This window comes from Schistocerca serialis, chromosome 3 (assembly GCF_023864345.2).
Source record: "Schistocerca serialis cubense isolate TAMUIC-IGC-003099 chromosome 3, iqSchSeri2.2, whole genome shotgun sequence".
NCBI lineage: Eukaryota > Metazoa > Arthropoda > Insecta > Orthoptera > Acrididae > Schistocerca > Schistocerca serialis.
In genome coordinates, this window is record NC_064640.1 from 1,093,227,794 (window position 1) to 1,093,242,505 (window position 14,712).

Below are 14,712 nucleotides of genomic sequence, written 5' to 3' on the forward strand. Positions count from 1 at the left end.
TGACTATGTTTTGTACCATTCCTGTGACACTAGTTATAGATTCTGATGCTTCACTTCAGGTTTACTGTATCCCTTTGACATTCTTATTGACGATGAAACACATAAATTGCACCGGAATTAAATACAAAAGGCACAATGCCGGCTTAAGGACAAGAAGACTGACTCTTCTTACTGACTATGATTTGAACCATTCCTGTGACACTAGTTATAGATTCCGATGCTTCACTTTAGGTTTACTGTATCCCTCTGACCTTCTTATTGACGAAGACACACAGAAATTGCCTTGGAATTAAATAGGAAAGGCACAATCCCGACTTAAGTACAAGAAGACTGACTCTTCTTACTGTCTATGTTTTGAAACATTCCTGTGACACTAGTTATAGATTCCGATGCTTCACTTCAGGTATACTGTATCCCTCTGACTTTCTTATTGACGATGAAACACAGAAGTTAAACCGGAATTAAATACAAAAGGCACAATGCCGACTTAAGGACAAGAAGACTGCCTCTTCTTACTGACTATGTTTTGAACCATTCCTGTGACACTAGTTATAGATTCCGATGATTCACTTCTGGTTTACTGTATCCCTCTGACCTTCTTATTGACGAAGACACACAGAAATTGCCTCGGAATTAAATAGAAAAGGCACAATGCCGACTTAAGTACAAGAAGACTGACTCTTCTTAATGTCTATGTTTTGAACCATTCCTGTGACACTAGTTATAGATTCCGATGCTTCACTCTAGGTTTAGTGTATCCCTTGGACCTTCTTATTGACGATGAACACAGTAAATGCATCGGAATTAAAGAGAAAAGACACAATGCCGACTTAAGTAGAAGAAGACTGACTCTTCTTACTGACTATGTTTTGAACCATTCCTGAGACACTAGTTACACATTCCGATGCTTCACTTCAGGTTTACGGTATCCCTCTGACCTTCTTATTGACGATGACACACAGAAATTGCATCGGAATTAAATAAAAAAGGCACAATGCCGACTTAAGTACAAGAAGACTGACTCTTCTTACTGTCTATGCTTTGAACCATTCCTGTGACACTAGTTATTGATTCCAATGCTTCACTTCAGGTTTACTGTATCCCTCTGACCCTCTTATTGACGATGAAACACAGAAATTGCATCGGAATTAATTAGAAAATGCACAATGCCGAATTAAGTACAAGAAGACTGACTCTTCCTACTGTCTATGGTTTGAACCATTTCTGTGACACTAGTTATATATTCCGATGCTTCACTTCAGGTTTACTGTATCCTTTGGACCTTCTTATTGACGATGAAACACAGAAATTGCATCGGAATTAAATACAAAAAGCACAATGCCGAATTAAGTACAAGAAGAGTGACTCATCCTACTGTCTATGTTTTGAACCATTCCATTGACACTAGTTATAGATTCCGATGCTTCACTCCAGGTTTACAGTATCCCTTTTACATTCATATTGACGATGAAACACTGAAATTGCATCGGAATTAAATACAAAAGGCACAATGCCGACTCAAGTACAAGAAGACTGACTCTTCTTCCTGTCTATGTTTGAACCATTTCTGTGACACTAGTTATAGATTCCAATGCTTCACTTCAGGTTTACTGTATCCCTCTGAACTTCTTATTGACGATGAAACACACAAATTGCATCGGAATTAAATAGAAAAGGCACAATGCCGAATTAAGTACAAGAAGACTGACTCTTCCTACTGTCTATGTTTTGAACCATTCCTGTGACACTAGTTATATATTCCGATGCTTCACTCCAGGTTTACTGTATCCCTTGGACCTTCTTATTGACGATGAAACACAGAAATTGCATCGAAATTAAATACAAAAGGCACAATGCCGACTTAAGGACAAGAAGACTGACTCTTCTTACTGACTATGTTTTGAAGCATACCTGTGACACTAGTTATAGATTCCGATGCTTCACTTCAGGTTTACTGTATCCCTCTGACCTTCTTATAGACGAAGACACACAGAAATTGCCTCGGAATTAAATAGAGAAGGGACAATGACGACTTAAGTACAAGAAGACTGACTCTTCTTAATGTCTATGTTTTGAACCATTTCTGTGACACTAGTTATAGATTCCGATGCTTCGCTCTAGGTTTACTGTATCCCTTGGACCTTCTTATTAACGATGAAACACAGAAATTGCATCGGAATTAAATACAAAAGGCACAATGCCGACTTAAGGACAAGAAGACTGACTCTTCTTACTGACTATGTTTTGAACAATTCCTGTGACACTAGTTATAGATTCTGATGCTCACTTCAGGTTTACTGTATCCCTCTGACTTTCTTATTGACGATGAAACACAGAAATTGCACCGGAATTAAATACAAAAGGCACAATGCCGGCTTAAGGACAAGAAGACTGACTCTTCTAACTGACTATGATTTGAACCATTCCTGTGACACTAGTTATAGATTCCGATGCTTCACTTTAGGTTTACTGTATCCCTCTGACCTTCTTATTGACGAAGACACACAGAAATTGCATCGGAATTAAATAGAAAAGGCACAATCCCGACTTAAGTACAAGAAGACTGACTCTTCTTACTGTCTATGTTTTGAAACATTCCTGTGACACTAGTTATAGATTCCGATGCTTCACTTCAGGTTTACTGTATCCCTCTGAGTTTCTTATTGACGATGAAACACAGAAGTTAAACAGGAATTAAATACAAAAGGCACAATGCCGACTTAAGGACAAGAAGACTGACTCTTCTTACTGACTATGTTTTGAACCATTCCTGTGACACTAGTTATAGATTCCGATGATTCACTTCAGGTTTACCGTATCCCTCTGACCTTCTTATTAACGAAGACACACAGAAATTGCCTCGGATTTAAATAGAAAAAGCACAATGCCGACTTAAGTACAAGAAGACTGACTCTTCTTAATGACTATGTTTTGAACCATTCCTGTGACACTAGTTATAGAGTCCGATGCTTCACTGTAGGTTTAATGTATCCCTTGGACCTTCTTATTGACGATGAACACAGTAATTGCATCGGAATTAAAGAGAAATGACACAATGCCGACTTAAGTAGAAGAAGACTGACTCTTCTTACTGACTATGTTTTGAACCATTCCTGAGACACTAGTTATACATTCCGATGCTTCACTTCAGGTTTACGGTATCCCTCTGACCTTCTTATTGACGATGACACACAGAAAATGCATCGGAATTAAATGAAAAAGGCACAATGCCGACTTAAGTACAAGAACACTGACTCTTCCTACTGTCTATGCTTTGAACCATTCCTGTGACACTAGTTATTGATTCCAATGCTTCACTTCAGGTTTACTGTATCCCTCTGACCCTCTTATTGACGATGAAACACAGAAATTGCATCGGAATTAAATACAAAAGGCACAATGCCGACTTAAGTACAAGAAGACTGACTCTTCCTACTGTCTATGTTTTGAACCATTCCATTGACACTAGTTATAGATTCCGATGCTTCACTCCAGGTTTACAGTATCCCTTTTACGTTCTTATTGACGATGAAACACTGAAATTGCATCGGAATTAAATACAAAAGGCACAATGCCGACTCAAGTACAAGAAGACTGACTCTTCTTACTGTCTATGTTTGAACCATTCCTGCGACACTAGCTATAGATTCCAATGCTTCACTTCAGGTTACTGTATCCCTCTGAACTTCTTATTGACGATGAAACACACAAAATGCATCGGAATTAAATAGAAAAGGAACAATGCCGAATTAAGTACAAGAAGACTGACTCTTCCTACTGTCTATGTTTTGAACCATTCCTGTGACACTAGTTATATATTCCGATGCTTCACTCCAGGTTTACTGTATCGCTTGGACCTTCTTATTGACGATGAAACACAGAAATTGCATCGAAATTAAATACAAAAGGCACAATGCCGACTTAAGGACAAGAAGACTGACTCTTCTTACTGACTATGTTTTGAAGCAATCCTGTGACACTAGTTATAGATTCCGATGCTTCACTTCAGGTTTACTGTATCCCTCTGACCTTCTTATTGACGAAGACACACAGGAATTGTCTCGGAATTAAATAGAAAAGGCACAATGCCGACTTAAGTACAAGAAGACTGACTCTTCTTAAAATCTATGTTTTGAACCATTCCTGTGACACTAGTTATAGTTTCCGACCCTTCACTCTAGGTTTACTGTATCCCTTGGACCTTCTTATTGACGATGAAACACAGAAATTGCATCGGAATTAAATACAAAAGGCACAATGCCGACTTAAGGACAAGAAGACTGACTCTTCTTACTGACTATGTTTTGAACCATTCCTGTGACACTAGTTATAGAATCCGATGCTTCACTTCAGGTTTACTGTATCCCTCTGACCTTATTCACGATGAAACACAGGAATTGCATCGGAATTAAATACAAAAGGCACAATACCGACTGACTCTTCTTACTGTCTATGTTTTGAACAATTCCTGTGACACTAGTTATAGACTCCGATTCTTCACTTCAGGTTTACTGAATGCCTCTGACCTTCTTATTGACGATGAAACTCAGAATTTGCATCGGAATTAAATACAAAAGGCACAATGCCGAATTAAGTACAAGAAGACTGACTCTTCCTACTGTCTATGTATTGAACCGTTAAATTGACACTAGTTATAGATTCCGATGCTTGACTTCAGGTTTACTGAATCCCTTGGACCTTCTTATTGACGATAAAACACAGAAATTGCATCGAAATTTAATACAAAAGGCACAATGCCGACTCAAGTACAAGAAGACTGACTCTTCTTACTGTCTATGCTTTGAACCATTCCTGCGACACTAGTTGTACATTCCAATGCTTCACTTCAGGTTTACTGTATCCCTCTGACCTTCTTATTGACGATGAAACACAGAAATTGCATCGGAATTAAATAGAAAAGCACAATGCCGAATTAAGTACAAGAAGACTGACTTTTCCTACTGTATATGTTGTGTACCATTTCTGTGACACTAGTTATATATTCCGATGCTTCACTTCAGGTTTACTGTATCCCTTGGACCTTCTTATTGACGATGAAACACAGAAATTGCATCGGAATTAAATACAAAAGGCACAATGCCGACTTAAGTACAAGAAGACTGTATCTTCATACAGTCTATGTTTTGAAACATTCCTGTGACACTAGTTATAGATTCCGATGCTTCACTCCAGGTTTACTGTATCCCTTGGACCTTCTTATTGACGATGAAACACAGAAATTGCACCGGAATTAAATACAAAAGGCACAATACCGACTGAAGAACAAGAAGACTGACTCTTCTTACTGACTATGTTTTGAAGCATACCTGTGACACTAGTTATTGATTCCGATGCTTCACTTCAGGTTTACTGTATCCCTCTGACCTTCTTATTGACGAAGACACACAGAAATTGCCTCGGAATTAAATAGAGAAGCCACAATGCCGACTTAAGTACAAGAAGACTGACTCTTCTAAATGTCTATGTTTTGAACCATTCCTGTGACACTAGTTATAGATTCCGATGCTTCGCTCTAGGTTTACTGTATCCCTTGGACCTTCTTATTGACGATGAAACACAGAAATTGCATCGGAATTAAATACAAAAGGCACAATGCCGACTTAAGGACAAGAAGACTGACTCTTCTTACTGACTATGTTTTGAACCATTCCTGTGACACTACTTATAGATTCCGATGCTTCACTTCAGGTTTACTGTATCCCTCTGACCTTATTCACGATGAAACACAGGAATTGCATCGGAATTAAATACAAAAGGCACAATACCGACTGACTCTTCTTACTGTCTATGTTTTGAACAATTCCTGTGACACTAGTTATAGATTCCGATTCTTCACTTCAGGTTTACTGAATGCCTCTGACCTTCTTATTGACGATGAAACACAGAATTTGCATCGGAATTAAATACAAAAGGCACAATGCCGAATTAAGTACAAGAAGACTGACTCTTCCTACTGTCTATGTATTGAACCGTTAAATTGACACTAGTTATAGATTCCGATGCTTGACTTCAGGTTTACTGAATCCCTTGGACCTTCTTATTGACGATAAAACACAGAACTTGCATCGAAATTTAATACAAAAGGCACAATGCCGACTCAAGTACAAGAAGACTGACTCTTCTTACTGTCTATGCTTTGAACCATTCCTGCGACACTAGTTGTACATTCCAATGCTTCACTTCAGGTTTACTGTATCCCTCTGACCTTCTTATTGACGATGAAACACAGAAATTGCATCGGAATTAAATAGAAAAGGCACAATGCCGAATTAAGTACAAGAAGACTGACTTTTCCTACTGTCTATGTTTTGAACCATTCCTGTGACACTAGTTATAGATTCTGATGCACACTTCAGGTTTACTGTATCCCTCTGACTTTCTTATTGACGATGAAACACAGAAATTGCACCGGAATTAAATACAAAAGGCACAATGCCGGCTTAAGGACAAGAAGACTGACTCTTCTAAGTGACTATGATTTGAACCACTCCTGTGACACTAGTTATAGATTCCGATGCTTCACTTCAGGTTTACTGTATCCCTCTGACTTTCTTATTGACGATGAAACACAGAAGTTAAACAGGAATTAAATACAAAAGGCACAATGCCGAATTAAGGACAAGAAGACTGACTCTTCTTACTGACTATGTTTTGAACCATTCCTGTGACACTAGTTATAGATTCCGATGCTTCACTTCAGGTTTACTGTATCCCTCTGACTTTCTTATTGACGATGAAACACTGAAGTTAAACAGGAATTAAATACAAAAGGCACAATGCCGACTTAAGTACAAGAAGACTGACTCTTCTTAATGTCTATGTTTTGAACCATTCCTGTGACACTAGTTATAGATTCCGATGCTTCACTCTAGGTTTAGTGTATCCCTTGGACGTTCTTATTGACGATGAACACAGTAATTGCATCGGAATTAAAGAGAAAAGACACAATGCCGACTTAAGTAGAAGAAGACTGACTCTTCTTACTGACTATGTTTTGAACCATTCCTGAGACACTAGTTATACATTCCGATGCTTCGCTTCAGGTTTACGGTATCCCTCTGACCTTCTTATTGACGATGACACACAGAAATTGCATCGGAATTAAATAAAAAAGGCACAATGCCGACTTAAGTACAAGAACACTGACTCTTCTTACTGTCTATGCTTTGAACCATTCCTGTGACACTAGTTATTGATTCCAATGCTTCACTTCAGGTTTACTGTATCCCTTTGACCCTCTTATTGACGATGAAACACAGAAATTGCATCGGAATTAAATAGAAAAGGCACAATGCCGAATTAAGTACAAGAAGACTGACTCTTCCTACTGTCTATGTTTTGAAACATTCCTGTGACACTAGTTATATATTCCGATGCTTTACTCCAGGTTTACTGTATCCCTTGGACCTTCTTATTGACGATGAAACACAGAAATTGCTTCGAAATTAAATACAAAAGGCACAATGCCGACTTAAGGACAAGAAGACTGACTCTTCTTACTGACTATGTTTTGAAGCATTCCTGTGACACTAGTTATAGATTCCGATGCTTCACTTCAGGTTCACTGTATCCCTCTGACCTTCTTATTGACGAAGACACACAGAAATTGCCTCGGAATTAAATAGAAAAGGCACAATGCCGACTTAAGTAAAAGAAGACTGACTCTTCTTAAAATCTATGTTTTGAACCATTCCTGTGACACTAGTTATAGATTCCGATTCTTCACTCTAGGTTTACTGTATCCCTTGGACCTTCTTATTGACGATGAAACACAGAATTTGCATCGGAATTAAATTCAAAAGGCACAATGCCGAATTAAGTACAAGAAGACTGACTCTTCCTACTGTCTATGTATTGAACCGTTCCATTGACACTAGTTATAGATTCCGATGCTTGACTTCAGGTTTACTGTATCCCTTGGACCTTCTTATTGACGATAAAACACAGAAATTGCATCGGAATTTAATACAAAAGGCACAATGCCGACTCAAGTACAAGAAGACTGACTCTTCTTACTGTCTATGTTTTGAACCATTCCTGCGACACTAGTTATACATTCCAATGCTTCACTTCAGGTTTACTGTATCCCTCTGACCTTCTTATTGACGATGAAACACAGAAATTGCATCGGAATTAAATAGAAAAGGCACAATGCCGAATTAAGTACAAGAAGACTGACTTTTCCTACTGTCTATGTTTTGAACCATTTCTGTGACACTAGTTATATATTCCGATGCTTCACTTCAGGTTTACTGTATCCCTTGGACCTTCTTATTGACGATGAAACACAGAAATTGTACCGGAATTAAATACAAAAGGCACAATACCGACTTAAGGACAAGAAGACTCACTCTTCTTACTGACTATGTTTTTAACCATTCCTGTGACACTAGTTATAGATTCCGATGCTCACTTCAGGTTTACTGTATCCCTCTGACTTTCTTATTGACGATGAAACACAGAAATTGCACCGGAATTAAATACAAAAGGCACAATGCCGGCTTAAGGACAAGAAGACTGACTCTTCTTACTGACTATGATTTGAACCATTCCTGTGACACTAGTTATAGATTCCGATGCTTCACTTTAGGTTTACTGTATCCCTCTGACCTTCTTATTGACGAAGACACACAGAAATTGCCTTGGAATTAAATAGAAAAGGCACAATGGAGACTTAAGTACAAGAAGACTGACTCTGCCTACTATGTATGTTTTGAACCATTCCATTGACACTAGTTATAGATTCCGATGCTTGACCTCAGGCTTACTGAATTCCTTGGACCTTCTTATTGACGATAAAACACAGAAATTGCATCGGAATTTAATACAAAAGGCACAACGGCGACTCAAATACAAGAAGACTGACTCTTCTTACTGTCTATGTTTTGAACCATTCCTGTGACACTAGTTATAGATTCCGATGCTTCACTTCAGGTTTACTGTATCCCTCTGACCTTCTTATTGACGATGAAACACTGAAATTGCATCGGAATTAAATACAAAAGGCACAATTCCGACTCAAGTACAAGAAGACTGACTCTTCTTACTGTCTATATTTTGAACCATTCCTGTGACACTAGTTATAGATGCCAATGCTTCACTTCAGGTTTTCTGTATCCCTATGACCTTCTTATTGACGATGAAACACAGAAATTGCATCGGAATGAAATACAAAATGCACAATGCCGACTTAAGTAACAGAAGACTGTATCTTCTTACTCTCTATGTTTTGAACCATTCCTGTGACACTAGTTATAGATTCCGATGCTTCACTTTAGGTTTAGAGTATAACTTGGACCTTCTTATTGACGATGAACACAGTAATTGCATCGGAATTAAATAGAAAAGGCACAATGCCGACTAAGTAGAAGAAGACTGATTCTTCTTACTAACTATGTTTTGAACCATTCCTGAGACACTAGTTATAGATTACGATGCTTCACATCAGGTTTACTGTATCCCTCTGACCTTCTTATTGACGATGAAACACAGAAATTGCATCGGATCTAAATAAATAAGGCACAATGCCGACTTAAGTACAAGAAGACTGACTCTTCTTACTGTCTATGTTTTGAACCATTCCATTGACACTAGTTATAGATTCCGATGCTTCACTCCAGGTTTACTGTATCCCTTTTACATTCTTATTGAGGATGAAACACTGAAATTTCATCGGAATTAAATACAAAACCCAAAATGCCGGCTTAAGTACAAGAAGACAAACTCTTCCTACTGTCTATGTTTTGAACCATTCCTGTGACACTAGTTATAGATTCCGATGCTTCACTTCAGGTTTACTGTATCCCTCTGACCTTATTCACGATGAAACACAGAAATTGCATTGGAATGAAATACAAAAGGCACAATACCGACTTAGGTACAAGAAGACTGACTCTTCTTACTGTCTATGTTTTGAACCATTCCTGTGACACTAGCTATTGGTTCCGATGCTTCACTTCAGGTTTACTGTATCATTTTGAACTTCTTATTGACGATGAAACACAGAAATTACATCGGAATCAAATACCAAAAGCATAATGCCGACTTAAGTACAAAAAGACTGACTCTTCTTACTGACTATGTTTTGAACCATTCCTGTGACAATAGTTATAGATTCCGAAGCTTCACTTCAGGTTTACTGTATCCCTCTGACCTTATTCACGATGAAACACAGAAATTGCATCGGAATTAAATACAAAAGGCACAATACCGACTGACTCTTCTCACTGTCTATGTTTTGAACAATTCCTGTGACACTAGTTATAGATTCCGATGCTTCACTTCAGGTTTACTGAACGCCTCTGACCTTCTTATTGACGATGAAACACGGAATTTGCATCAGAATTAAATACAAAAGGCACAATGCCGACTTAGGTACAAGAAAACTGACTCTTCTTACTGTCTATGTTTTGAACCATTCCTGTGACACATGTTATAGATTCCGATGCTTGACTTCAGGTTTACTGTATCCCTTGGACCTTCTTATTGACGATGAAACACAGAAATTGCATCGGAATTTAATACAAAAGGCTCAGTGCCGACTCAAGTACAAGAAGACTGACTCTTCTTACTGTCTACGTTTTGAAACATTCCTGTGACACTAGTTATAGATTCCGATGCTTCACTTCGGGTTTACTGTATCTCTCTGACTTTCTTATTGACGATGAAACACAGATGTTGCACCGCAATTAAATACAAAAGGCACAATGCTGACTTAAGGACAGGAAGACTGACTCTTCTTACTGACTATGTTTTGAACCATTCCTGTGACACTAGTTATAGATTCCGATGCTTCACTTCAGGTTTACTGTATCCCTTTGACCTTCTTATTGACGATGAAACACAGAAATAGCATCGGAATTAAATACAAAAGGCAGAATGCCGAATTAAGTGCAAGAAGAGTGACACTTCCTACTGTCTATGTTTTGAACCATTTCTGTGACACTAGTTATATATTTCGATGCTTCACTTCAGGTTTACTGTATCCCTTGGACCTTCTTATTGACGATGAAACACAGAAATTGCATCGGAATTAAATACAAAAGGCACAATGCCGACTTAAGTACAAGAAGACTGTATCTTCTTAATGTCTATGTTTTGAAATATTCCTGTGACACTAGTTATAGATTCCGATGATCACTTCATGTTTACTGTATCCCTCTGACTTTCTTATTGACGATGAAACACAGAAATTGCACCGGAATTAAATACAAAAGGCACAATGCCGACATAAGGACAAGAAGACTGACTCTTCTTACTGACTATGTTTTGAACCATTTATGTGACACTAGTTATAGATTCCGATGCTTCACTTCGGTTTACTGTTTCCCTCTGACTTTCTTATTGACGATGAAACACAGAAGTTGCACCGGAATTAAATACAAAAGGCACAATGCTGACTTAAGGACAAGAAGACTGACTCTTCCTACTGACTATGTTTTGAAGCATTCCTGTGACACTAGTTATAGCTTCCGATGCTTGACTTCAGGTTTACTGTATCCCTTGGACCTTCTTATTGACGATGAAACACAGAAATTGCATCGGAATTTTATACAAAAGGCACAATGCCGACACAAGTACAAGAAGACTGACTCTTCTTACTGTCTATGTTTTGAAACATTCCTGTGCCACTAGTTATAGATTCCGATGCTTCACTTCGGTTTACTGTTTCCCTCTGACTTTCTTATTGACGATGAAACACAGAAGTTGCACCGGAATTAAATACAAAGGGCACAATGCTGACTTAAGGACAAGAAGACTGACTCTTCTTATTGACTATGTTTTGAACCATTCCTGTGACACTAGTTATAGATTCGGATGCTTCACTTCAGGTTTACTGTATCCCTCTGACCTTCTTATTGACGATGAAACACAGAAATTGCATCGGAATTAAATAGAAAAGTCACAATGCCGACTGAAGTACAAGAAGACTGACTCTTCCTACTGTCTATGTTTTGAACCATTTATGTGACACTAGTTATATATTCCGATGCTTGACGTCAGGTTTACTGAATCCCTTGGACCTTCTTATTGACGATAAAACACAGAAATTGCATCGCAATTTAATACAAAAGTCACAATGCCGTTTCAAGAACAAGAAGACTGACTCTTCTTACTGTCTATGATTTGAACCATTCCTGTGACACTAGTTATACATTCCAATGCTTCACTTCAGGTTTACTTTATCCCTCTGACCTTCTTATTGACGATGAAACACAGAAATTGCATCGGAATTAAATAGAAAAGGCACAATGCCGAATTAAGTACAAGAAGACTGACTCTTCCTACTGTCTATGGTTTGAACCATTTCTGTGACACTAGTTATAGATTCGGATGCTACACTTTAGGTTTACTGTATCCCTTGGACTTTCTTATTGACGATGAAACACAGAAATTGCATCTTAATTAAATACAAAAGGTACAATGCCGACTTAAGGACAAGAAGACTGACTCTTCTTACTGACTATGTTTTGAAGCATTCCTGTGACACTAGTTATAGCTTCCGATGCTTGACTTCAGGTTTACTGTATCCCTTGGACCTTCTTATTGACGATGAAACACAGAAATTGCATCGGAATTTTATACAAAAGGCACAATGCCGACACAAGTACAAGAAGGCTGACTCCTCTTACTGTCTATGTTTTGAAACATTTCTGTGCCACTAGTTATAGATTCCGATGCATCACTTCGGTTTACTGTTTCCCTCTGACTTTCTTATTGACGATGAAACACAGAAGTTGCACGGGAATTAAATACAAAAGGCACAATGCTGACTTAAGGACAAGAAGACTGACTCTTCTTAATGACTATGTTTTGAACCATTCCTGTGACACTAGTTATAGATTCGGATGCTTGACTTCAGGTTTACTGTATCCCTCTGACCTTCTTATTGACGATGAAACACAGAAATTGCATCGGAATTAAATACAAATGTCACAATGACGACTGAAGTACAAGAAGACTGACTCTTCCTACTGTCTATGTTTTGAACCATTTATGTGACACTAGTTATATATTCCGATGCTTCACTTCAGGTTTACTGTATCCCTCTGACCTTCTTATTGACGATGAAACACAGAAATTGCACCGGAAGTAAATACAAGAGGCACAATGCCGACTTAAGGACAAGAAGACTGACTCTTCTTACTGACTATGTTTTGAACCATTCCTGTGACACTAGTTATAGATTTAGATGCTTCACTTCAGGTTTACTGTATCCCTCTGACCTTCTTATTGGCGAAGAAACACAGAAATTGCGTCGGAATTAAATAGAAAAGGCACAATGACGTTTAAGTACAAGAATACTGACTCTTCTTAATGTCTATGTTTTGAACTATTCCTGTGACACTAGTTATAGATTCCGATGCTTCACTCTAGGTTTAGTGTATCCCTTGGACCTTCTTATTGACGATGAACACAGTAATTGCATCGGAATTAAATAGAAAAGGCACAATGCCGACTTAAGTAGAAGAAGACTGACTCTTCTTACTGACTCTGTTTTGAACCATTCCTGAGACACTAGTTATAGATTCCGATGCTTCACTTCAGGTTTCCTGTATCCCTCTAACCTTCTTATTGACGATGAAACACAGAAATTGCATCGGAATTAAATACAAAAGGCACAATGAAGACATAAGTACAAGAAGACTGACTGTGCACACTGTCTATACTTTGAATCATTCCTGAGACACTAGTTAAAGATTCCGATGCTACACTTCAGGTTTACTGTATCCCTCTGACCTACATATTGACGATGAAACACAGAAATTACACCGGAATTCAATACAAAAGGCACAATGCCGACTTAAGTACAAGAAGACTGACTCTTCTTACTGTCAATGTTTTGAACCATACCACTGACACTAGTTAAAGTTTCCGATGCTTCACTCCAGGTTTACTGTATCCCTGTGGACCTGCTTATTGACGATGAAATACAGAAATTGCATCGGAATTAAATAGAAAAGGCACAATGCCGACTAAAGTACAAGAAGACTGACTCTGCTTACTGTCTATGTTTTGAAACATTTCTGTGACACTAGTTATAGATACCGATGCTTCACTCCAGGTTTACTGTATCCCTTGGACCATCTTATTGACGATGAAACACAGAAATTGCACCGGAATTAAATACAAAAGGCACAATGCCGACATAAGGACAAGAAGACTGACTCTTCTTACTGACTATGTTTTGAACCATTCCTGTGACACTAGTTATAGATTCCGATGCTTCACTTTAGGTTTACTGTATCCCTCTGACCTTCTTATTGACGAAGACACACAGAAATTGCCTCGGAATTAAATAGAAAAGGCACAATGCCGACTTAAGTACAAGAAGACTGACTCTTCCTACTTTCTATGTTTTGAACCATTTCTGTGACACTAGTTATATATTCCGATGCTTCACTTCAGGTTTACTGTATCCCTTGGACCTTATTTTTGACGATGAAACACAGAAATAGCAACGGAATTAAGTACAAAAGGCACAATGCCGGATTAAGTACAAGAAGACTGACTCTTCCTACTGTCTATGTTTTGAACCATTCCATTGACACTAGTTATAGATTCCGATGCTTGACTTCAGGTTTACTGAATCCCTTGGACCTTCTTATTGACGATAAAACACAGAATTGCATCGCAATTTAATACAAAAGGCACAATGCCGACTCAAGTACAAGAAGACTGACTCTTCTT